The sequence below is a fragment of the Choloepus didactylus genome, chromosome 12 (assembly GCF_015220235.1).
Source record: "Choloepus didactylus isolate mChoDid1 chromosome 12, mChoDid1.pri, whole genome shotgun sequence".
In the NCBI taxonomy this organism is placed as follows: Eukaryota; Metazoa; Chordata; class Mammalia; order Pilosa; family Megalonychidae; genus Choloepus; species Choloepus didactylus.
Genome location: NC_051318.1, coordinates 86,246,056 through 86,269,839, shown reverse-complemented (window position 1 = coordinate 86,269,839; position 23,784 = coordinate 86,246,056). Strand labels below are relative to the sequence as shown.

Sequence of the window (23,784 nt, the reverse complement as noted above, 5' to 3'; positions counted from 1 at the left end):
GATGTCCATCTGAGAGTCAGAAATGAGATACACGGAAAATACTGAGGTAGAGTTTGGGGTGAGGTAGTTTCCCCTGTTCTCGCTATTTTCCATCTGCTAGCTATTTTCTAAGAGCACAGGGTTTTCATGCTTGTCTCTGCCTGTCCCACATCATCTCTTTTGGTTAGCTCACTGGGGGTGTCCATCAGGTGTCCTCTCTGCCTGCCCAGCTTCCTGTACTTACTAGTGATCCCAAATAAGCTGGACATCTCCTTACCCATCCCCTCACCCCTGCAAGCACCCCTCCTCTTATTTTAGCAGCTGGACTCTTCCAACTTGGCCACCCAACATTTGCATGGGGATAGATTGCTAGTGATCTCAGCAAGCTCTGGGATCATAGATACAAGAGTACATATTCCTATGTGGTCCTTTGGCGTTCTCCACTGTCTCCCCATCCCACTCCACCTCATTCAGTGCCTTCCTCATCTATGGAGGAGCAAATGGGAAATATGAGAAACACAATGGTGGTCCTTTCTGCCCTTGGGAACCACCAAAGTTTGAGGAAGACTTGATGGGCAACTCTTGGGTAGGTGAGAGTCATTAGAGGAATAGGTACCTTGTTTTCATTTTCCACAAATCCCTGCCTTCTCTCCTTCCCCTTCATTCTACTTCAAACTTCCTCCTAGGGGAAAAGAGAGAGAAATAAATCATCCTGGGGTCAACTCTTATCTCCAAAGATTGTTGTCTCACACCTGGCACGTATCCTTTAATCCAGTCCTTTGGGACGTAGATTATCTTTCTTAGGAGTAGGGGAAGAAGAGGTAACCCACTATTTCATGTGATTGCCAAGGGTAAAAATTCTCAGATCATTCTGTTAAGCACATAATGCATCCTTCCTTAATTTCCTCCCACAAAATAGAGACAAGGCAGTAAGTTTAAAAAAGTAATATGATGAAATATATTTCAAAAATACAAAACATTTATGAGATACAAATGCATTATAAATCATTGGTCAGCAAATAGTATATATTTTAAGCTGTGCAGGTCAGTGTAGCGTAGTCATCATCATCTTTTTTTCTCCTTCCTCTGTTCTTCCTCTTTTAAACCAAGTTTTAAAAATGTAGAAACCATTCTTGCTAGTGGGCTGTACATAGACAGCCTGTGGGCTGGATTTGGCACATGGGCCATAGTTTGCTAATCCATGGTATGAAGGATAATAATAAAAGGATACCAAATGCCCATCACCAGGTTAAGAAACAGAGCAATACTACTAAAGTTGAAGTTCACTCTATGTTCCTCATGATCTCAATCCTTTCTTTCTCCTGAGACCTAATGACAACTCTGATTTCAGTTCATCATTTCTTAGCTTTTCTTTAGAGTTTCACCTCTTATACATGTATCCCTTAATGATATATTTTTTAGTTTTTCATGCATGGAATTTCATTATATAATATTTCCATGTTTATTTCCATAATCTTGAGTCCAGTAAAGATTTCCATGCTCTGAAATCCATACCTACCTTCCATGGTCTGGAGAAAGGTGATTCCCCCACTTTCAGTCTAATAACTCTTTAGTCTTCATTATCTATTCCAGGATATGCCTTTTCCTCAGGTAATGGAGAGGGAGAATATCTACTCCTTTTCATGGAAATCTTATCCATTAGCTATGAAGTGTGCATGAGTCCTTAGGCCTGAAGAATACAATTAAATAATAGCTGACTCTGATGGTTAAGTTCATGTGTCCACTTAGCTAGGTTATGGTCTCCATCATTTGATCAAACATCCACTGGCTTGATTGTTACTGTGAGGGTGTTTTGTGGATTTAAATAACTTGTCAGTTGATTTCATCTATGACTGATTACATCTATAATCAACTATGGAGAATGCCTTCAGCATGAGAGAAGTCTCATCCAATCATTTGAAGGATTTAAAGGAAGAATTGGTGATTTCAGCAGTCAGGAAGAAGAATTTCTACCTCTGCTTCACCCCGCCAGTTGCTCCTGGGTAATTCATCAAAACTTTTATTGGAGGTCCAGCTTGTGGACCTGACTAATACACCCAGGAAATAGCACTCCAATTTGAGTGGGTCCTGACATGTTTGGTCTTAAATAACATGAGATATGTAGGACGAGTGTATTATAATTTTATCTGGGTTGAGCTGTGAAGAAGTTCAGTCCAATACTCTTCCATTTTATATTTTTTTCTGAAAGGTAAAAGATCAGATAGAGATGACTACTCTTTTCTTTTTGTATGTTCCCATTCCAATACTACATTTTTTTTAATTGTTTTAATTGTCACAACTACTTAATAAGTCTTAATATTAAGATTCATCCCTTCTCACTTGTTTTTTTCATTATCTTTTTAAAAATGTGGCATCAATATGTTTTTTGAGATGAACTATAGTCTATCTTTTTTTTTTCAATTTCCATCATCATTTGTATTTCACAGAATGTGGTTTGAATCTATTATGTCCCTCACAAAAGCCATTTTCTTTAATGTAATCTTGTGGGGCAGACTTATTAGTCGTTTGATAGGGTGGAAACTTTTTGATTAGGTTGTTTCCATGGAAATGTGACCCATTCAACTGTAGATGAGAGCTTTTGATTAGATCATTTCCATAGAGGCATGATCCAGCTCACTCTGGGCCGGTGTTAATTAGATCACTGGAGTCCTTTAAGAGAGCTCACGAAGAGAAGGAGCTCAGAGAAGCTAAGAGAGACATTTTGGAGAGAAGCTAAATCCAGACTTTGCCCCTGGGAGAAGATAGGAGCTGACAGAGATACTTAGAGAAGCTTTGTGATATGGACAGAAGAGTGTTTGGAGATGTCAAGCTAAGAGATGAAGCCCAGATTTGCCCTGGAGAAGCTAAGAGAGGACTCCCAGACAGAGAGAAACACTCCAGGAGAAACAAGCAGAAAGCTAAGAGAATCTAAAAGAGACAGAAGCCCAGAGACATTTTGGAGAAAGCCGTTTTGAAATGCAACTCAGGAGCAGAGGACCAGCAGATGCCAGCCACGTGCCTTTCCAGCCGAGAGAGGTATTCTGGACACCACTGGTCTTTCTTCAATAAAGGTATCTTCTTGTTGATGTCTTAGTTTGGACACTTTTATGGCCTTAGGACTGTAAATTTGTAACCTAGTAAACCCCCTTTATAAAAGCCAATCCATTTCTGGTATTTTACATAATGACAGCTTTAGCAAACTGGAACACTGAATTTATATATTTATTATGCTCCTGTAATCTACTCTTTATGCTTTTCCTGTTCTTTTCTCCCACATGGTGAATCTTTCTTCTCAGTCTTGACAACTGAGTCATCTACACTGCACCTGGAGTTGTTTTCTATGCTATACATTACAGACCTTTCACTCAGAGTTTGCAGATTGTCCCTTTAAGAAGACGATCTTATGGTAAATGAGCAATGCTGCTTCCTAGCATCAATGGATAGACTCCAACCCTTCTGTTTTAGTGGACTAGAAGGTGTTTTGGTTTCCTAGGCTGCTCAAGCAAATGCAATGAAATGGGTTGGCTTCAACAATGGGAATTTATTAGCTTATGATTTTGAGGCTAAAAGAAAGTCCAAATCAAGATATTGTCAAGGTGACACTTTCTCCCCAAAGACTGTGGCTTTCTGGGGCTGGCTGATGGTGATCCTTGGCTCTTGGCTTGACACATGGCAAAGCACATGGTAGCTTCTCCTGGACTCTCCATTCTTTTCTGGCTTCCATTGAATTTCAGCTTCTGGATGCACCCTATGGCTTTCTCTCTGTCTGTCTGAATTCCACTCTGCTTATAAAGTACTTCAGTAACAGGATTAGACACATCCTCATTGAGGTGGACCACACCTTAACTGAAGTAACTTTATCAAGAGATCTTACTTACAATGGGTTCATACCCACAAGGAATGGATTAGATTTAAGAAACCACCACAGAGGAGTTGAACTCATGTAATCAGTTTTTCTCCAGTATATATTTGTTTCCTTTTATCCCAGGCAACTAGGAAGAGAACATTTTTGGCCTGTGTGATCTTGACCTCTAGAGCCCTATGTACATGTATTATGTTCATTAGGTAAGTTCATATGACACTTATTTTATTATAGTTCCAATATTGAACTCCACCTAAGATAGGCTTTACTCTTTTTCTAGAAGTTAAGACAAATATCATTTAAGTGTTGTTAAACCCAAAATAATACCATTCCACCTCATCTCATGTCACTTCATCACTGTGACATCTGCTGCCTAGAAATTTGGGGCAGGCAATGTAAATGTTTGAGATGACCATAAAACTCCAAAATGTCCAACCACTGGAAAGTCACAATTACATATTTACATATTTAGGAAAACCCCCTTCTACAGGCACTGGAAAGCAGAGTTCCTTCTTACCTGAGTTCATGCTCATGGTTACTTTTGTATATTCTCTATCAGTCAGGTAACCATTGTCATCATGGACTGAAATTTCATTTCCATATCAAAATAATGCTAATTAAGAAATAGACGTGAATGAAGTAAATACATTTTGGAATTTATATTCCAACTGTTACTTTATTTGCTATTAAAATTTAAACACCTCTTTTGGATTTCTTCTCACCTAATGTTAGCAGCAATTCAAACACCTAATCCAACTGGCAATCACAGAATAGGCCAGTGCCTGATATTACAGCAACTACATATGAAATTCCTTCTAAAACAAAAGCTTATTAGCATTTAAAAAGAACTAGATCCATTTATACTTTGACTATAGAGTCCAACGCCTGCTGAGTAGAACTCAGTGTCTGTCATTCCCAACACTTTCCCCTCTTTTGCATTTACTGAAGTCCTTAAATAGCAGCAGCACACTAAAAATTCTCACATAACTGCACCAAACGAGATCCCATCTTCTGTTTTTGCCTTCCCAATCCATTTTCCCCCATGTTCATATAACATCGAGGGGGTAATTTTCAGTAGTCAGAAAGAAAGGTGACAGTCCATTTAGCAGTCAGCTAGTTGCTTATTAGTACCCAAGTAAAAAGCATCAAAACTTAAGCACTCCCAATTGAGCACTTTGAAAGATAAGCATTCTACTAATTTAACTCTGCTGTAGGTTGAGCCCTGATTGAATTCTTTTACAATGAGATGAGCCATGTCCCAGTGCCTTCCAACATTGATTCTTGGCCCAGAGATAAAAAGCATAACTGTATAGCGTGTAGTTGTTTTTTTTTTTTTTTTTTTTTTTTCTTGGTTGTCTAATGCATGGAGTACAAGTACAAACTTATGAGACTGTAGGTAGTTGGTCCCCACATTGGAATTAAAAAGGACTATCTGGTCCCTTTTTGGGATGTCCCATATTTTTAAAAAAGAGTTGAGGAAGTAGAAGAAGGTATAAACACCAGAAAGTCATCATTGTTTTAAGAAATGGATTGTGTAAGTGAAGATGGACTTGGCTTAGTCGTCCCAGAGATAGTTATGCCCCTTCTCAAACAATGATGCTTTCCTCCTGGGGACTGTTCTTACCATTGGAACCAGGAACAAAGCTATTTGTGCAGAATGATATGGAACTTGATCAGACCCTGAAGACAATTTATCCCAATGACTTGAATAAGCACTTTTCCCAACGCTTGACTCAAGCAAAAAAGAAAAGGAGAAACATTTTTAGGCACCTATTATTTACTAAAAACTTTTGCAAAAGGATTACAAAGAGTAACCACCTTGAGATGGAGCTGGTGGTGTGCCTGGGAACCTGGATGTGCACCATGCATTCTGCCTCTGAATCCAATGCTCTCTCCACTATTCTACACCAAATTCTCCAACTCTTAGTGCAAAGAAACTCAAAAGTACCAATGCTGTCTTGGAAGAAAACAGTGTTGTCCTAACTTTTAAAAAATGAAGGGGGAAATAGGTCAAAATGACTCTTCTAAAATCACTAACTTGTAACTTTTCAAAGGTTTTTGAGAAAGGTATGGAAAAGTTCAGCCTGAGCTAGCTTTAATAAGGCTAAAGTGACCATGCAAATCTAATTTGCCAGAAATAATGCATCAGATATGAAAAAGGTGCATTACTCTCTTGTAGCTGTGGTTCCTCCATGCTATAGCTGCTGTGGCAACATGGTGGGTGAGGCTGGGAGTGCAGAGTTAACAAAATCAATGTATTTTTTAGAGGAGTTGGATTGAGTTTTTTTAGGCACCTCAGGGCTGCTAGAATAGGTACCTGCAGAAGGAAGATGTAGAAAACAAAGAAGGCTAAGTCTTTGGACACTGACAAAAAAACCAAACTTTTCACTTTGGTCAGTTACCTACTTCCTAATTTTGTCTCTGGGTAGCTTTGGAAGGGAGAAGAAAGAGAAAACAGGGTCTCAGGAGCAGCTGGATTTAAATAATATGAGCATACAACTCCTGCTTCCTTGACTCTACTCTTTCCCCTCAGAAAAGCTTTCTTTAGGTCTGAGAAGCAAGACATCTGACTCCTGCAGCTCTTTGTAGACATTGAATAAATTCCTTCACTTATCCATAGTTCTGCTTTTCATTGATTTAATAAAGAGATCCAACTTTCATTAGTTATAAACTACTAGGTTCTGTAATTCAAATTTCCTGTTAGAATGTTCTTCTCCACAGAGGACAATGCCATGAAGGTCCCTAGCTCAATGTGTGGCATGTAGTTGATGCTTGATGAGAAACAAACAGCAAATGAATGAATGAATGAGTGGAAATTTTTGTATGCTTTATTCTTCTTTGTGAGTGCTCCAGCACAGTGAACCATATAAGATGGGTGCGGGATAGCTTTTGACTGAACAACTCCTGATTCCCAACCACATGCATATGGATTTCAGAAATATCCATAGGCAGCCATGATACAGTGAACTTATTCTTGTAGATGACCTTGACCTTGTATATCCCTATTCCATGATACTGCAGTTTACAAGCAGAGCATCCCTAGAGCTGGTTCAAACCTGGAGCATTAAAGATGAAAGGAGCTGCCCAGTAGAGCGATGGAGGTAGCCTGGCAGAGTGAAGAGAACGCATGCTTGATGCCACCAGCTTGAAGGGCAGCCTTGCTCAGAATGCATCATCTGTTTGCACTCATGTTGCCATCCTCATCTTTCATCTTTCCCACCAGTCTGCCTTATGGTAGCATTTTAAATGGATCCTGTTGAGAGCCATTGCACTGGCTTTGTTTTCCTGCTTGCTGTGTGTAGACCTTTAATTTCCTGCACAGTCCTCCTAAACTATTTCTGGAGCTTCCAAGGAATGTCTCATTGGGTCATGGACACCACCGTCACTGCCACATGGCAATTGCCAGGACTGCCCCTTCTCCTGGGTACCTCTCCTGCTTCTATTGCGGATCACCTTGTCTGATGACAAACCTGCCACTCCCCTTAGGCACGACTCCTCAGTTCTGACTCAGTCTCTAGGCATCCCTCTCTGAGTTCTAGCTGGACCCTCTCCCACCTCTGCTAGCATTCAGGAACTCTTGAAATACCAAAGCTGCTCTATGTTCTCTGAGACCCGAAATGTCCTTTAAGGGGAATGCCTTTCTCCTCATTTGTGTGGCTCTTTGTTAGAAGGCTATCTAAGCTTTATTAATATCATTTTGTTCTGTTTTTATTCTCTGCTCTCTCTTCCCTTAGGAACCAGGCAGGTGTCTACAAGATTTGTTGAAAGACAATATTTAAAGGACAGATACCTGTGAAAAGTAAAATTGCTCCTCATTTCTGACACTGAAACTTCATATCTGTTCAGTCTCTTCTTCACGGGTTCACTGTCAGGATATGCTTATGCAATAAACTCCTGAGAAGCCTACTTCCCTATCCATTAAGCACCCCCAGCTTGTCTAAACCTCAATGGCTAATATTATTACTGCTTGACTTCAGATTCCTGCTACATGCAAAAGAGGGATTAGTAAGAATACATAAAATATACCTCATTAAGAGAATAAAAGAGAAAATTCATATGATCATTTTAATAGATATGAGAAAAGTGATAAAAATCATCATCCTTTTTATAAAAGCAAGAACCAAAACAACAAACTAGTAATAGAAGGGATCATCCTTAATCTAATAAAAGTTGCCTTAAAAATTCAATAGCAAATATACTTGATGGCAAAATGTTAAAATCATTTTCTTTGAAACTAGAAACAGTATTAAGAATAGCACTACCATCACTGCTATTTGACATCGTACTAAGCTTCCCAGCCATGCAGTAAGGCAAGCAAAAGACAAAATACGTAATGATTGGAAAGGAAAAATAATGGTGATGCTATTATTCTATATTTGTATACCTAGAAGATTCAAAAGAATCTTTTGAAAGTCTGAATGTTTGCTAAGCAAAAGCTGATCTGTTGTTTTAAAATGTATTGTTATATATCAGCAATAAACAGGTGACAAAATATCATTTAAAATAGCATTAGAAATAACAAGTGCTTTGAAACCAGTTTAACAAAGGATGTACATGATCTCAATAAAGGAAATATAATTAAACAAATTAAAAAAGATCTAAATAAATGGAGAGGCATATTATGTTTATGGAATGGAAGACTCATTACTGCAAAGATGTCAGTTTCTCCCAAATTGATATCTATATTGAGTGTAATGACAACCCCAATCTAAGCAGATTTGGTGTGAGTGTGAGTGTGTGTGTGTGAGTGTGTGTGTGTGTGAAAGAGACACAGAGAGAGAAACAGTGAGAAAGAGAGGAAGAGAGATGACTAGATGATTCTAAAATGTATTTGAAAACACAAAGGGTCAAGTATAGACAAGACACTCGAAGCAGAACAAAGTGCAGGAAGACTTGGACTCCAAATCTCAGTGCTTAATTTAAAGTTACAGCAATTAAATACTGTGGTTTTGGTACAAGATAGACAAATAGGATACTGGAATAAAGCCAAGGAAAAGATCCACTTATCTGTGCACACTTGATTTATAATAAATTTGAAAGTCAGTGGGAAAGGATGGACTTAATACTGGGGTTGGGCCAATAGGATATCGACATATAAAATAATGAAACCTGGCCCTTATCTAATGCCACCAAAAAAATTACTTTCTGGTAGAGTATAGATTTTTATTTGAAAGGTAAAACAATGAAGCTTTTAGAAGATAATGTAGGAAAATACCTTCATTACCTCAGGGAAGGGTAATAGTTTTAAAATAGGATTAAAATGGTAAAATATCTATAATTGTCTCAATTAAATAGAGAACTTTGGTTCCTTAGAAGAAACTAATAAGACGGTTAGAGGGAAATTACAAAGTGTGAGAACATATTTGTAATTACCTTTTTAATGTAGCATTGTGTGAGTCCAGGGTATATAAAAACGCCTACAAATTGATAAGGAAAAGATGCAACCTATTACACAATAGACAAGAGACTTGAAAAGGTGCTTTAAAAATAGAATACCCAAAATGCCGTGTAAACATATGAAAAGATGCTAACCTTTTAGTAATTAGGGGAAATGCAAAATGATGTATCATGGTGCATCTACCAGAATGGCTAAAATGAAAAAGACAATGCCAACTGTTGCAATAATGTGAAGCAACGGGAACTCTCAAACACTGCTGATGTAAATTGGGGCAACATTTGGAGAAAAGCTTTTTACTGTTCACTGATGTTGAAGACACACATGACGATGACTCCCAGTTCTGCTACTAGGTATGCACCCATCAGAAATGCATGCCCACCTGCCTCAAAAGACACACACGAAACTTGTTATAGCGCACTATGCATAGTAGTGCCAACTCGAAGTCCATCCACAGTAGAATGGATCAACTGTGATATATTTATACAATATCATATGATAGCAGTAAAATGAACAAAGGTGAACATCATAAACATTACTTTGTGTTGTGTGAGAGAAGCCAGATAAAAAGACTCTTTGCTGTATGATTGCATTTGTATGTAGTTCAGAAACAAATGCAACCATGTAACATTGGAGGAATATATGCTTATGTGGAAACCATAGAAAGCAAAGCAAGGAAAGGATTGCCATGAGTCCAGATGATGCTAACCTTTAGAAAAAGGGGAGGTGTTTGTGAAGGTGATGGGCTATGCAGAAGCCTTCTGAGGTTCTGGAAATATTCTATTTTATGATCTGTGCAGAGTTACAGAGGAGTTTGCTGTTTCTGTACCTTTCTATATGTTTGCGGAATTTCACATTTTTTAAAGGAATGTAATGTAAAATTCCAGGTCCTTATTAGGTGCTGCATACATGGTAGCTCCTTAATAATCATTCCACTTCCCTCTTCTCCCCCTGATTAACTCTGCACACCTAATCTTCAAAAGCAATGAATAATCTTGGTGTGAATGCACCACACAAATGCCTATTCCTGGAAGAAAATCTGCCTGGAGCATTAGCAGATTGCAAAGGCAAAAGGTGTTCATTCCTGCCTTGTCTGATTGCCTCCTACACCAGCACCAGACTTGTCACACCAGTGACTGTGTGTTTCAAGGCCAGTGAGCACCCGATTCTTCATAATTACCGAAACACATGTGCTAAGTCACTTTTCACTAAGCCACGATGAGAATTCTCAGTGTTCAATCGCCCTCAAAATTTCTCATCTCTTCCCTGGGGCGAGGTGCTTTGGTTTAGCAGCTGCACATGGGGAATTGCATTTAAATCATTTAAGGTCTGGAGTTCACTCTCTCCTAAAAGCAGCCACCCTTTTTCAGGTGCATTTTACTTCAAAGTGAGGGATAGCCTCCTAATGGGGAGGAATCCTTTAGAAAGACGTTAACTCTTTCAGTGCGCAGGGGTGCTTTGTGATGCTTTCTGCTTGTCTCTTCCAAGACAGTGAATCACTCCTTGGCAATAGTTCTTTTAAGCCATTAGTCATCCATTTGGCATTTTAGCAGCAATCACAGGAACACAATGAAGCAGGTGTGGGAATAGCGAAAGGTCCAAAGGAGGTGTGCAGGAGAGTTGAGAGAACGGAGAATATACAGAAAGTCAAGGAAGGTCAAGTTTACATTCCAAGATGGTAGCCTGTATGCTACGAAGAAAAGCTTTTTCCCTGAATCCCCCCAGTTGCTGAGTTGCTTGTACAGGTGGCTAAGATCTCCATGAAACAATTAGTCATGCATTAGAATGTAAATTTCTTGGAATCTCATCAAGTTAATGAAGTTATGCTATGGTAAAGATGAAGGATGGAGGGTCTTTTCTGAAAGCAAGTTATTTCAGAGAGGGGTGAGAGAGCATCTGATGGGATTTATAACTAATGTAGAAAAGAACTGTTTTGAAGGCCCCAAATAAATTCCACCAAGACCAAACTCTCATCTTTAATTGTAGATCTGCCCATCACCCCATTGTGTTGAAATATAAGAGTTCAATTTCAGTTAGTTCAAAATTAAATCAGGAATTTGGGAGCACGGAAGAGGACTTGGAACAACAGAGACAATCAGATTGAAAGGGATGTAGCTTTTTAAGTTTAAAAAGTCTTATTTTTCACAAAATGCTGTGTAAAAGTGAAAGAACAAACCCCCATCTGTATGTTTCCACTATGGAAGGGGATGACTTTTCAATGCAATATGTTTTTTAAGTGTTCGTCAAGCACCTACAGTGGGAAGGTGCACACTGCTGTTTTATAGAGACTTCTAGAATGGATGAGAGTCAGACTCACTGAATCCCATCATCAGAATTCACTGGGTATCCAGGGCTCGTGAAACTGTGCAGAACTGCACACCACAGGCCTGTGGGGACTTTGGATGGAGACTGTTAGAGAACATGGGAGAGGCCAGACTCTCCCCAAAGTGTATCTTCTGGCCTATCTTCCAATTTAGACGGACAGCTCATTCATCTCAGGTAACTCTTTTGGGTATAATTTGCCAGTCATTGAGGCCCCCTATTTTTTTTCTTTCCATATGGCCATCTGCAGCTAGTGAAAAATGACCTATCGAAGCCAGTGAACATTTCCCACCTCTCTGCCTCTGACTTCACGTGGCTGTGACAGACGGTGCCCTGGCGGGGTCTACACAGCTCAGCTGCCGAGTGGGAGTGTGGCTGTGATGGTCTTGACTTCTAACCACCCCGCCCTAGCCTGCAGCAACTCCCCCAGTCAGAACTTGGCAACAATAGTTGTTGACTGAAGGACTGGAGACTCTTCTACTGCTAATGCTATAGATGTGAAAGAGCTGTAAGGGATCATCCTTCAAAGTCAACCCTTTGTAATTTACATACAGGGAATCTAAGGTGCAGAAACTTAAGGTCATGCAATTGATTGGTGGGGAGTTAAGACTAGGGCAAAGGTCCCTGTTTGGTGCAATTTCCATTCTGCAAATACTTTATTAGGTCATGTGTTTTATTGGTTACCTATGGAATATGCTGAGGAAAAAGTTATCTGTCTTTTGGAGACTTCTGCTTTGCAAGTTAGTTCCATTTAATACTCGTATTGGCTGCTATTGTTGGTCTTTGATGTGATGGGTTAAGGATATTTTTAGACTTCTTTATATGCAAATCCTATGTCTTTCTGTCTAGATTACCTTACCCCAGAGCAAGTACCAGACACCACATGGAGTAGTGGAAAAAGCTTGGGCTTTTGGACCAAACATACCTAAACTGCTATTCTGATGTCCCATTTACCCTCTGTATGATCTTCACACATCCTTCAAAGAGGAAAAGTTTTAAATTTTGATGAATTCTATTTTATCATATATATATTTTTCTTTTTATAGTTCCCATGTAAGAAATCTTTGCATAACCCAAGGTCACAAAGAGTGGCTCCTATGTTTTATTCTGGAAGTTTAATAGTTTTAGCTCTGACATTTAGGTCTGTTATTCTTTGGGAGATAGCTTTTGTGTATGGTGTGAAGTAAAAATTGAGGTTTATTTTTTATTTTTTTCTATACACATGTCTAGCTGTTCTAGCATGATTTGTTGAAAAGAACTAGCTTTTCCTCAGTGAATTACTTTGGCACATTTGTTAAAAATTGACAGTAAATGCATAAGTCTATTTTTAGACTTTTTCCTTATGGTTTCCTTATTATTATATTCTCATGATCATCATAATTTTGTTGTACCTTTTGAAAGCAGATAGTGTACATATTCCAACCTTATTCTTGTTTTCATGATTGTTTTTGGCTATTACAGGTCATTTCCAGTTTCATATACATTCTAAAATTAGATCACAAGTTTATTCAATTAAGTCTATTTGGCTTTAATTAGGATTACAATGAATTTCTATATCCAATCCGTGGAGAATTGCTATCTCAACAATATTGAGTCTTCTGATTCATGAACATGGTTTATTTCTCAATTTAGTAAGGTCTTCTTTGCTTTTCATTTGTAATGTATTGTAGTTTTAAGTGTTCACTTCTTGCACACTTCTTGTTAAATTTATTCTTGTGTATTTTCAATGCTATTGTAATAGATTTTATTTTAAAAGTTTCTTTTCTAATTGTTCATTCCTAGTAGGTAGAAATTAAGTTGATTGTGTTCCATTGACCTTGTATCCTGAGGCATTTCTTATGTCACTTATTAGTTCTTGTTATTATTTCAGAGATTCCTAAGAGTTTTCTATGAACACAACCGTGTCCTCTGTGAATAGAGTTTTCTTTCTTTCCAATCTTTTTGCCTTTTCGCACTGGGCAGGACAGTGAAATATTTAAGAGAAATGGGGGTAGTGGGAAACCTTGCTTTGCCCCTTATCTTGGCTAAAAACGTTACAATTTTCACTGTTGAGTATGAAGTTAGTTGTAGGTTTTCATAGATGCCTTTAAACAAGTTGAGTAACTTGCTTTCTAGTCCTAGTTTTAAGTTTTTCTCATGAATTTTGTGAAATACTTCACAAAATCTTGCATCTATTGAAAGGATTGTATGGTTTTTCTCCTTTATGTTTCTTATATAGTGAATTACTTTGATAGATTTTCAGTTGTTAAATAAAAATGTTCAGTTGTTAGTTAGCATGCCTGGGATAAATCCAACTTGATCATGATGTATTATGCTTTTTTATACTGTGAGGTTTAATTTGTTAAATTTGTTCAGGAGTTTTGTATTCATGTTCAGGATGGATGTTGGCTTATAGTTTTCTATTCATGTGCTGTTTTTGGTTTTAGTCTTAAGGTAGATCTTGGAAGAGTTCTCTTTCCACCATTTCCTGAAGATATTGGGTGGAATGCATATTATTGTTTCTTTAAAGTGTGATAGAATTTACCAGTGGAGCCATTTGGGCCTAGAGTTTTCTTTATAGAAAGGTTTTAAAAATACAAATTGAATTACTTAATTGATATCAGGTATTTCAGTGTTTTATTTCTTCTTAGGTCAAGTTTGGTAATTTCTGTATTGTAAGGAATTTGTTTATTTCATCTAGGTTGTTAAATCTATTATCATAAAATTGTTTATACAATTCCATTATTATCCGTTATTATCCTTTTGATGTCTGTAGGATCTGTAGTGATGTACGATCTTTTACTATTGCTATTTGGATATGTATCTCTTTTTTCTTGATTAGCATAGAGAGATGCTTATTTATTATATATATATACATATACATATACATACATATATATATATACATAGTTAAGAACTAGCTTTTGGTTTTATTGAATTGTTCTATTATTTTTGTTTTCTGTTTATTTGGTTTCATCTATCTTTATTATTTTATTCCTTCTGGTTAATTTGAGTTCATTTTTCTCTTTGTCTAATTTGTTAAGATGGGAACCCAGACTATTAATTTTCGATCTTAATTTTTTTCAATATAGGCATTTACAAATATAAATTTCTAAGCACTGCTTTATCTACCTCCCTAAATTTTGATATGTGGTATTTTTATTGTCATTTAATTTGAAGTATTTTATAAATACCCTTGGGATTTGTTCTTTAACCAATGGAACTTTTTGAACTGTGTTTTCTATTTTCCAAATATATTTAGCTCTTCTAGTTATATTATTTATATTGGTTATAATTTAATGTCATTGAGGCCAGAGGATATACTCTATATGATTTAAATATTTTTAAATATATTGAGACTTATTTTATGGTCTTTCATATGATCTACCCTAGGGAAAGCACCATATGTACTTGAAAAATGTGTGTTCTGCTGTTAGATATGTTGTTTCATTTGTCTATGTGTCTATCTGTCTGTCTGTCTAACCAATCTACCTACCATTATATCAAAGTGGTAGATAGTATTGTCCAGATGATCTGCATTTTGTTTATATTTTTTCTGCTTGTTCTACCAAAGAAGACATGGGAGAGTTTAAAATTCCAGTGATGATTGTGAAATTGTCTTTTTCACCCTTACATTCTATAATATTTCCACTTCATGTATTTTGAAGCTTGGTGCACACACATTTATAATTGTTTTGTCTTTTTGATGAATTGACTATTATATCATTATGAATTGTCCCTCTCTCTCTGAGAATACTCTCTTTTTTTAAAAAAAAATAACTGATTAATCAAGATAGAATTCACTTACCATAAAGTTCCTCTTCAAAGTGTACAATTCAGTGGTTTTTAGTATAGTCACAGTTTTGCATCCATCACCAGTATCTAATTGCAAATCATTTCCATCATCCTCTCAAAAAACCTCATACCCATTAATAGCCATTTCCCATTATCCCTCTCTCCAGTCCCTGGCAATGACTAATCTTTTTTTCTTTGTGGACTATTTGCCTATTTTGGACATTTCATATAAAAAAGCATACATTGTATAGCTTTTTATGTCTAGATTTTTTCCTCTGGTAATAACTTTTTGTTTTCAAAGGTACTTTAATCTGATAGTAACATAGCTAATCCACCCTTCCCATGTTTACAGTGTGCATGTTTTATGTTCTTCCATCCATTAATCTCCAGTCTGGGTCATAATAAAAATGCATCTCCTGTAGACACCATATCATTGTTATTTCCTTTGTTAATTCATTCTGACAATCAGCCTTTGAAGTGGTATGTTTAGTCCATTATCATTTAATGTAATTATCAATATGTTTGGGTTTTGCTTCCACCACCTGTCCTTAGTTTTCTATTTGTCTCCTTTGTTCTGTGTCCTTGCTTCCTCCATTCCTGCCACTTTTAAATTTATTAATTTATTTAGAATTTCATTTCACGTTTTCTTTTGTCTTCTTATCTATATTTTTGCATTAACATTTTAAAATGGTTGTCCTGGTATTACAATAAATATCTAACTTTTCATATTCCATTTTGAGTTAATATTGCATGAATTTCCATAAAATACAAAAAATATTTATGAGCTTATGGATTCATATTCTCTCTCTGATGTTTTATGATACTCTACTGTGGTAGACAGACTGAAGTCCCTCTAAGATGTACAAGCCCTAATCTCTGGAGCCTGTAAATATGCTACTTTATATGACAAAGGGACTTTGCAAATGTGATTGAGATGGGGAGATTTTCTTTGATCATCTGGGTGATCCCAATATAATCATATGCGTCTTTAAAGTGGAAAGGCTTTCCCATTGGATCAGAGAGATGAGATGAAGGAGGAGACATTTAAACCATGAGATGGATTTGGCATGCCACTTTTTTTTAAAGATGAAGAAAGAAGTCCATGAGCCAGGGAATTGGATGTCCTCTAGAACCTGGAATGACCCTTAGTTGACAGCAAAAAAGAAATGGAGATCTCGGTTCTGTAACCATAAGGACCTGAATTTTGCTAACAATCTGAACGTACAACTAAGAGGATCCTCTACTAGAGCTTCCAGAAAGGAACACAGTTTTGTTGATACCTGATATTAGCTTGGTAAGACCCATGTCAGATTTCTGACATACAAGAAATGTGAGATAATAATCTGTGTTATTTATTCCATAAAGTTTGTGTTAATTTGTTATGCCAGTGATAGAATACTGGCACATCTTGTAATATGAATTGTGTCTACATGTATTACAAACTCCTCAATGTAATGTTATAATTTTTGCTTTAAACCATATGATTTAAGGGGAAGGAAGCAAAGAAAAAAATATTGCATTTGTCTGGATATCTACCATTTTTTATGTTTTCCTTCTTTCCTGAGGATCTGAGTTTTCATTGTATCATTTTTCTTCAACCTAAACAACTTCTCCTTTAGCATTTATTTTATTGCAGTACTGTTGACAGCCTTTTTTCCCTCAGTTTCCCTTTATCCAAAGATGTCTTTATTTTGCTGTCATTCTTGAAGAATATTTTCACCAGGTAGAGAAGACCTTGTTGACAGTTTTCTCTCTCTCCCTCCCTCCCTTCCTTCCTTCCACCCTACTTTGCTAGGAGTTCTGTACATAATTGTGAACAATTTTGCCCTGGTCCCATTGCTGATGGAATTTAGGAGCTAGTGGAGAGGACAAATGTTAAAAAGCAGTTATAATAGTGAGTACTGTCGGGGGAGGATGCACAGGGTGCCACTGAGGTAAATAGTAGGAGGCCTCAGTATAGGGGAGATTAGATGGCCTTCTTGAGAAAATGAGATTTAAGCTGAACCCTGAGGAAACAGTGGGAGTTGCAGTCAGATAAATAGAATTCAATTTATATGTTTGGAAGACGATTTGGGTGAATTTTTTAGAGAATTAATTCAAGTGAGTGATGGGGTGGAGGACAAGAGTAGAAGGAGGAAAAATATTTAGGAAGTAACTGTAACAATCCAGGAGGAAAGGATGTCCTGGAAAAGGATGGTGATTGTGGAAAGGAAGAAAATTGAGACGTGTTTGAAAGAAATTTAGGAGGTGAAATTAAATAAGACTTCGTGATTAGTTTAATAAAGAAGGTCAGATAGGGAGGTATCAAGCATAGCCCCCAGATTTCTGGCTTGAGCCTCTGGGTGGGTGCTGGCACATTTTATAGAGAAAGAGCAAACAGGAGAAGGAATAAGTTGAAAAGTAAAATAGGACTATTAATTCAGTTTCAAGCTTTTGAATTGGAGGTGCCTGTGTGATATCTAAGTTGAAATGCCCAGTATGCCGTTAGATATGCAGAAGAGGGTTTTTAGCTGAAAACATTGCCCTTGGTACTGAGTATTAGGAAGAATACTCTTTCTTGGTCCTCTGTGAATTCATAGAAAAGGGAGTTTCGTTTCACTCCGTAGTAGGTAAATACGAGAACACTTCCAACTTCTCGTTGTTTCCTCACTGTCTCCGCCCCTGGGAAGAATGACATATTATTGGTAATAGTGGTAGAAGGGGCTGAGCTTGCTGGGATCTGTTCCCTCTGGATCACCTCTTTTTGGAGATCACGACACAGGTGTGACCTTTCATTTGGTAGCTCCAGGGCAGACCCCGGGGGCTGGATAACTATCATGTCCGTTTGTGGATAAATGTAGATGGCTCAATCTGGTAGTGGATCTGAAGTCATGGTCTCCAGTCATGATCTCTAATACAATTTTCTCAATAAATCAGATGCTGTGAGATGGATTGGTCCTTCTTCTCCTTATTTCTTAGATGAGTCTAAACTCAAGAGTGGAAGAAAGGACAGTTATTTATTGCCTTCCCCAAATTCTTGCAAATTAATAAAAATGTCTTATCTTCTATAAAAACTAATTAAATGAAAATTGGAGGGATTTCAATATTTTTCCATGTTCACACTCATAGTACGTGGCATTACTTGGGTTTGAATCCCGTCGACACTCTTTTAAATAAATACTATTCTCTTTCAGAGTGTCACACCACAGAGCCTGAAAAGATTTACTGACATATGAGGAGCTAAAATGGAATAACCAAAACAGTCATGAATATTTTGTGAAGGAAAAGAAGTCAATGGGAGTTTTAAACTTTCTCTTTTGGTTTTGTGGAATGTTAATTAACATGGTGGTATTACTTAGTCACAGATTTGGTTTGCTTGCAGAGTAAGGAAACATGAATTTCAAGGTCAGATGACTCAGATTAAAATTCCATTTTCACTACTAGCAACTGTATATTCATGGTAAAATATCTTAACGTTTTAATGTTGAGTTTCTTTACTTGCAAAATGGGAATGGTGATGCCTGGTAGTGTTAATTTCCTTTTCTGAATACAGATTTCCAGAAGAGTCTAACATAAATGAATGGTCAACAAGGACTTTGAATTCAGTCATCTCTCTCTCTATTTGAAATCTGGCCATGTTACTCACTAGCTGCTTGACCCTGAGCAAGTTAATTAACCTCATTGAGTTTCAGTTTCTTCATCTTGTTACCAAATTAACATGACACCCTTGCAGTATTGTAGAGAAGATTAAAATGAAGCTCAGTTGAGTGTTCACATTTTGGAGAAAGCCTTTCATAACCTCCCCCTGTTCCACGCACCCCACAATTCAGGGTTAGATGCTTCCTTCAATGTGTTCCCATTAAAACCAGCATTAGTTCTTTGAGAAAGCTTATACAGTATCTATTTGTACCTTTCTCTTGTCAATATCCCACTTTAGACTATAAATTCTTTAAGGGTAGAAAACCTGTCTTGTTGGTACCTGTGTATTTTTGCCTAGAACATTGCCTTACAAAGAGTAGGTGGCTGAAAAAATTCATTAAATGAATGAATGAGTGAATGTGTTTACCACAGAATATAATCCCGTTGTATGTTAGTTCCTTCCTTATTCCTTAAGTGAAGATATCACATATTCCAATTTGTTTCTAAACCCAGTAAACTTTTCCCCTTGCCTTCGGAAGTCCATGTGCCAATCATTAGATTAATTCCTAAGTAAAGTAGATAATGAGCTGAGTGTGTGTATTTAATCTCTGACATATACACAGCTGGAATTTATTTTTGGTACCTGAAGTAAGAGTGGTTTATGTCTTTTGAAAATCTGAGCAAAAGATGAAAGAAAAATAAAAGCATGTCAAGAGGCAACACGTTTCTAAGGTTAGAGAATTCACTCATTTAAATATATTAGAAAACTATGACCTTATATACCTCAAACAGTGATTTTGGCTGTCTACCATTTAAGGGGCTGTATGGTCTAATATTCCTTCTTTAATAATGAGAATATACTTTGGAAATGTTATGGATTTATAGTTGAAACACTGATTTCCTACATTTTTAAGTGAGGGAGATTTGAAAGTCATGGATTTTGCTTGAGTTTGCCTTTCTGTACATGGGTAGAGTAGGCTGAGAATTTGAGTAAGATGGCTGAGGCACTTAAATCTTCAGTAGGTGAGACGACAATTTTATTATCTATTTTACTAGAAACACTTTAACAATTAAACTTTACTGTCTGGGCTTTACATGGCAGAAGCCACCAGCCCCAAGAGAAGGGGCAGTGCTACTCATGGGGTCCTCTAATCACTGTTCTTGAGATGTGCATAATGATAGTGAGTGGGGTGTACTGTTCAGAGTAGGGGAGTTTATGATCAGTGCATATATATATATATAAATATATATATATATATAATTAACAGTTTTATTCCCACACTGTACAACCCAACCAAGTTGTACAATCAATGGCTTTCAGTATAATCACAGAGTTGTGCATCTGTCACTGTAATCGATTATATTTTGATGAAATATGGTTTATAACCGGTCTATTAAACCCTTTGATTCAAATGTTCTCCTAAAAATCTATTACCTCTTTAATTTTTCTCTTCAAGTTGGAGTCTCTCTGGCAATGAGGATCTTTACCAAGACCAGAAAAGGAATTTTCTGATAACTTGTATGAGTTTTTATGGGATTACCAAAGATGAAAAGTCCATAAAGGTAAGAGCTAACATGTATAAAGACCCTCTTAAATCCCATTTGTTTTTTAAATGAATTATGTGTATTATCTTATTTAATCCTCCAATCAACTTTTAAGGTAGGTGCTATTTTCATCTCCATTTTACAGATAAGGACTCTGAGGCTTAGAGAGTTTAAATAACTTACTCAAGTTTACATGGTAAATAGGTCACAGAAGTAAGTCAAAAATCAGATATATCTTGGACAAAATCCATGTTCAGAATCATTACGTTATTTTGCCTTCCATATGAACTAAGCTGACCAAAGTAAATCACAAACTATTCTATTTCAAACACAAATATTCAGAGACATAAATGTGAGATAACATTTTGAAAATATATTTCACTCAACCATATTTTCTTTCCCCATACATTTCTCAAGAGGATCAAAAGAATTTTGCATTAGAAGCAATAAAACTGTGGCATTAAGGGTAAAATATCACAATCACCTTGTACTAGATATGTATCCTACAAACATGGGTTACTGAGGGTTTTGAAGATAATTATTAAATATGGTTTTCAGCTTCTTAGAAATCAAACTAAAAGAAAATTCCAATGAGTTATGAAATTCTCTTTACTGGAAAAAAAAGGCATAATGTGTCCTGACCTAAAATCTCATATCACAAATGCGATTTCTTCATGAGTGATTTTAGTCACATCTGGGAGACATTGCAGTCTATATTATCTTAGTCTGAATTGGTCTAATACAACTTTTGCAGAGATGCTGGGTAGAGATAATGGGTAGGTGACCTACAGAGCTGGATGCGTTAAAGAATAACTCAAGACACATTAAGTTACGTTGCATGCTGTTCCATAATTTTTGTATGCAAAGGAGTCAGCTGGTAGGCTAAGTTAAGAACAAAGGCAGAAATAGGATTTATAAGAGGAAGGGGAGATGGGGAAAATTCCTGCCAGCATTCTGGGAACAGTGAACCTTTGCTCTTTGCAAATGTGTTGATGAGCTGTCACCTAGCAGAGAAGTCCATCTGGGTGTTTTGTCATTGAATGGGCTGACTAGGGGAATTAAAGGAAACAATTTCAGCTCTTTGTGCAATTCCAGAAAACTTCTAGAGTATGTTTCTGAAATATATATGGCAAGCTGTCCCTGTGTCACCTCTGCCAGGTCCTTCCATCAGAACCTCCACCTTAGACCAGCTCTGTACCACTCCCTGCATTTGAAGGTCTCAGGAGGGTTGTCTGAATCCAACAAAGAAGTTTCATGGAGATGGTGATCTGCTTTTCAGGGAGATGGTGATTGATGTTTGAAGAGAATTACCCTAGGCTTTACCTCCTTTACTTCCAAGAAACTGAAAGTCAACAGTGTTTAATCTATTGAGGATGATCTATTTCTAGAGCTAAATTACAAGCAATTAATGAATACAAGCATGGCACCAATGCCTATTGGCCTGGTAGAAACCAACGTGGTGCAGAAGGGATGTGCTCTGTCCATCATACAGTGGTCAGGAGGGCTCCTAGTGCACTGCCACGTGACAGCTGGGAATGGCAACATCAGCCTTTGCTTGTGTCTGCCACACTTATAGACTGTTATTCAGAAGAGGTTCCAAATCACAACCATATTGTATTGCTAGTATTCATTTGTCAGAAGAGACTTCTACTTTAGTCTCTCTCCTCTCCCCTCATAGAATTAACCCTCAGATTAATTTGTTAGAGTTTGTTGGGTATTATATTATGTAACTTGTTAGAATATCTTTATGTAATGGAGAGTGTGTTAGGGTGGATAGAGTATATTCTGTCTTGGCAAACAGCTCAGCCGTTACCAATGTGATGATAGTCAAGATATTTGACTTCCCTGAGCTTTGGTTTTCTCTTCTATAAAACAGAAGCAATGTTTTCTAGACTATTTCTTAAAAATTGATGATATAGTTTAAATATTGGATATGCATGTGTCAAAAGGGATATTTTGTTGTAGAAATTTCAAGCTCAATTGTTGTACTCACCTGCTTATACAGCCGCCCTCACTCTGTGGAATTTATCAGTGCCTATCTCCTTGTGGATAAATCCACAGTGATACACTCAGGAATGAATTGCTAACCCAGAAGGTGGAATGTTTGGTTACACAGTGGTAACAAACTGTGGTTGTGGAAACCACCAGAGATTGGCATAGTACGAAAGTATGGCTTCAGAGCAGGGCCTCAGGTGCCAGGTTTGAGGCTGCCTCTGCAAATAACTGTCTGTGTGATTTTGCACAGGTTATTTATTCTCTCTGTGCCTCAGATTCCTTATTTGTAAAATGAGGAAATGAGGACAATACTATTACATCCCTTATTAGGTTGTTGTAAGGATAAATGAATTAATAGTGTAAAGAAGCCATGTTAGTGCTTGCCACCTAGTAAGTACTAGGTAATTGTTTGGTATTAATTTTTATTGAGAAGTTGCCATTGTCTGGCTTGAGGTGTATTTTTTTTTTTAGTATCTGTTTTCAAATATTCAGCTAGTTTTCAATAAATTAGTCTTTGTCAAAAAGCAGATACATTAAGAGAAACCTAGGCCACTTTTTAGAGAAATCCTTAACTGTTAGCAGAGGGGATTTCGAGTGAATAAAGTAACTGAAAGCCACAAAGGACAGGTTCAGAATATAATTGGCAGCAGAGCTGGGATATTTGAGGCAGCTTTAATATGAGTCAAGAAACCCTCCCAGGAGAAGAGATGAAGAGTCTTTGTTTGCTGTAGCTCTTTCTACCCCAAAGAGAAGAGCTGGGAAAGAAGGTAAAAAGGCTTAAATGCTTTCCTCCATTCCTGAGGGGTCTTTCTCACTCAGCTTTAGAGTCTGGGGCCTTGAGCAATGCCTGGCCTTGAGAACTGACAGGAAACCTGGGGGTGGGGGTGGGGGTGGGTGGCTCCTGACAGCAGCAGGTGCTTCCAGGTGCCTGGAAAAGCCACAGAGAATCATGACTTGGAGGCAGGTCAGAAACCCACATAAGAATTAACGAGCCAAGGCACACTTCACAGTGGCAGGCTAAGTCAGAGGCTGGAGCAGAGAAACTGGCAGCAGAATTCTGGGAGAGAACCAACCAACTACGATAATCATCGGTGAATGGAAACGGAACCACGGAGTGTTTGACATAACCTAATTCAGCCACAATCCAGGGCTACTCAGATTGTGGAAGCTTATATTTTCTGTAGTTAGCTTGTTACATCCTGTAAAATTGGCTAGAATCTTATTTTCTCTTGTATTTGAAAACAAATGTGAAAAAAATCTATGTATAGATGTCCATATTATTATAATAGAGGCT

The 23,784-nt window shown here is 37.3% G+C and overlaps 1 long non-coding RNA gene across 8 annotated transcripts in view; it reads left to right on the top strand.

Annotated features, from left to right (window-relative positions):
* The window catches only part of LOC119506949, a 233,622-nt gene that overhangs the window by 122,052 nt on the left and 87,786 nt on the right, over window positions 1-23,784 (top strand). For all 8 annotated transcript variants that reach the window (XR_005211074.1, XR_005211076.1, XR_005211075.1 and 5 more), the window contains one exon: window positions 20,408-20,513. This is a non-coding gene — a long non-coding RNA (uncharacterized LOC119506949). The remainder of the gene's footprint in view (window positions 1-20,407; window positions 20,514-23,784) is intronic.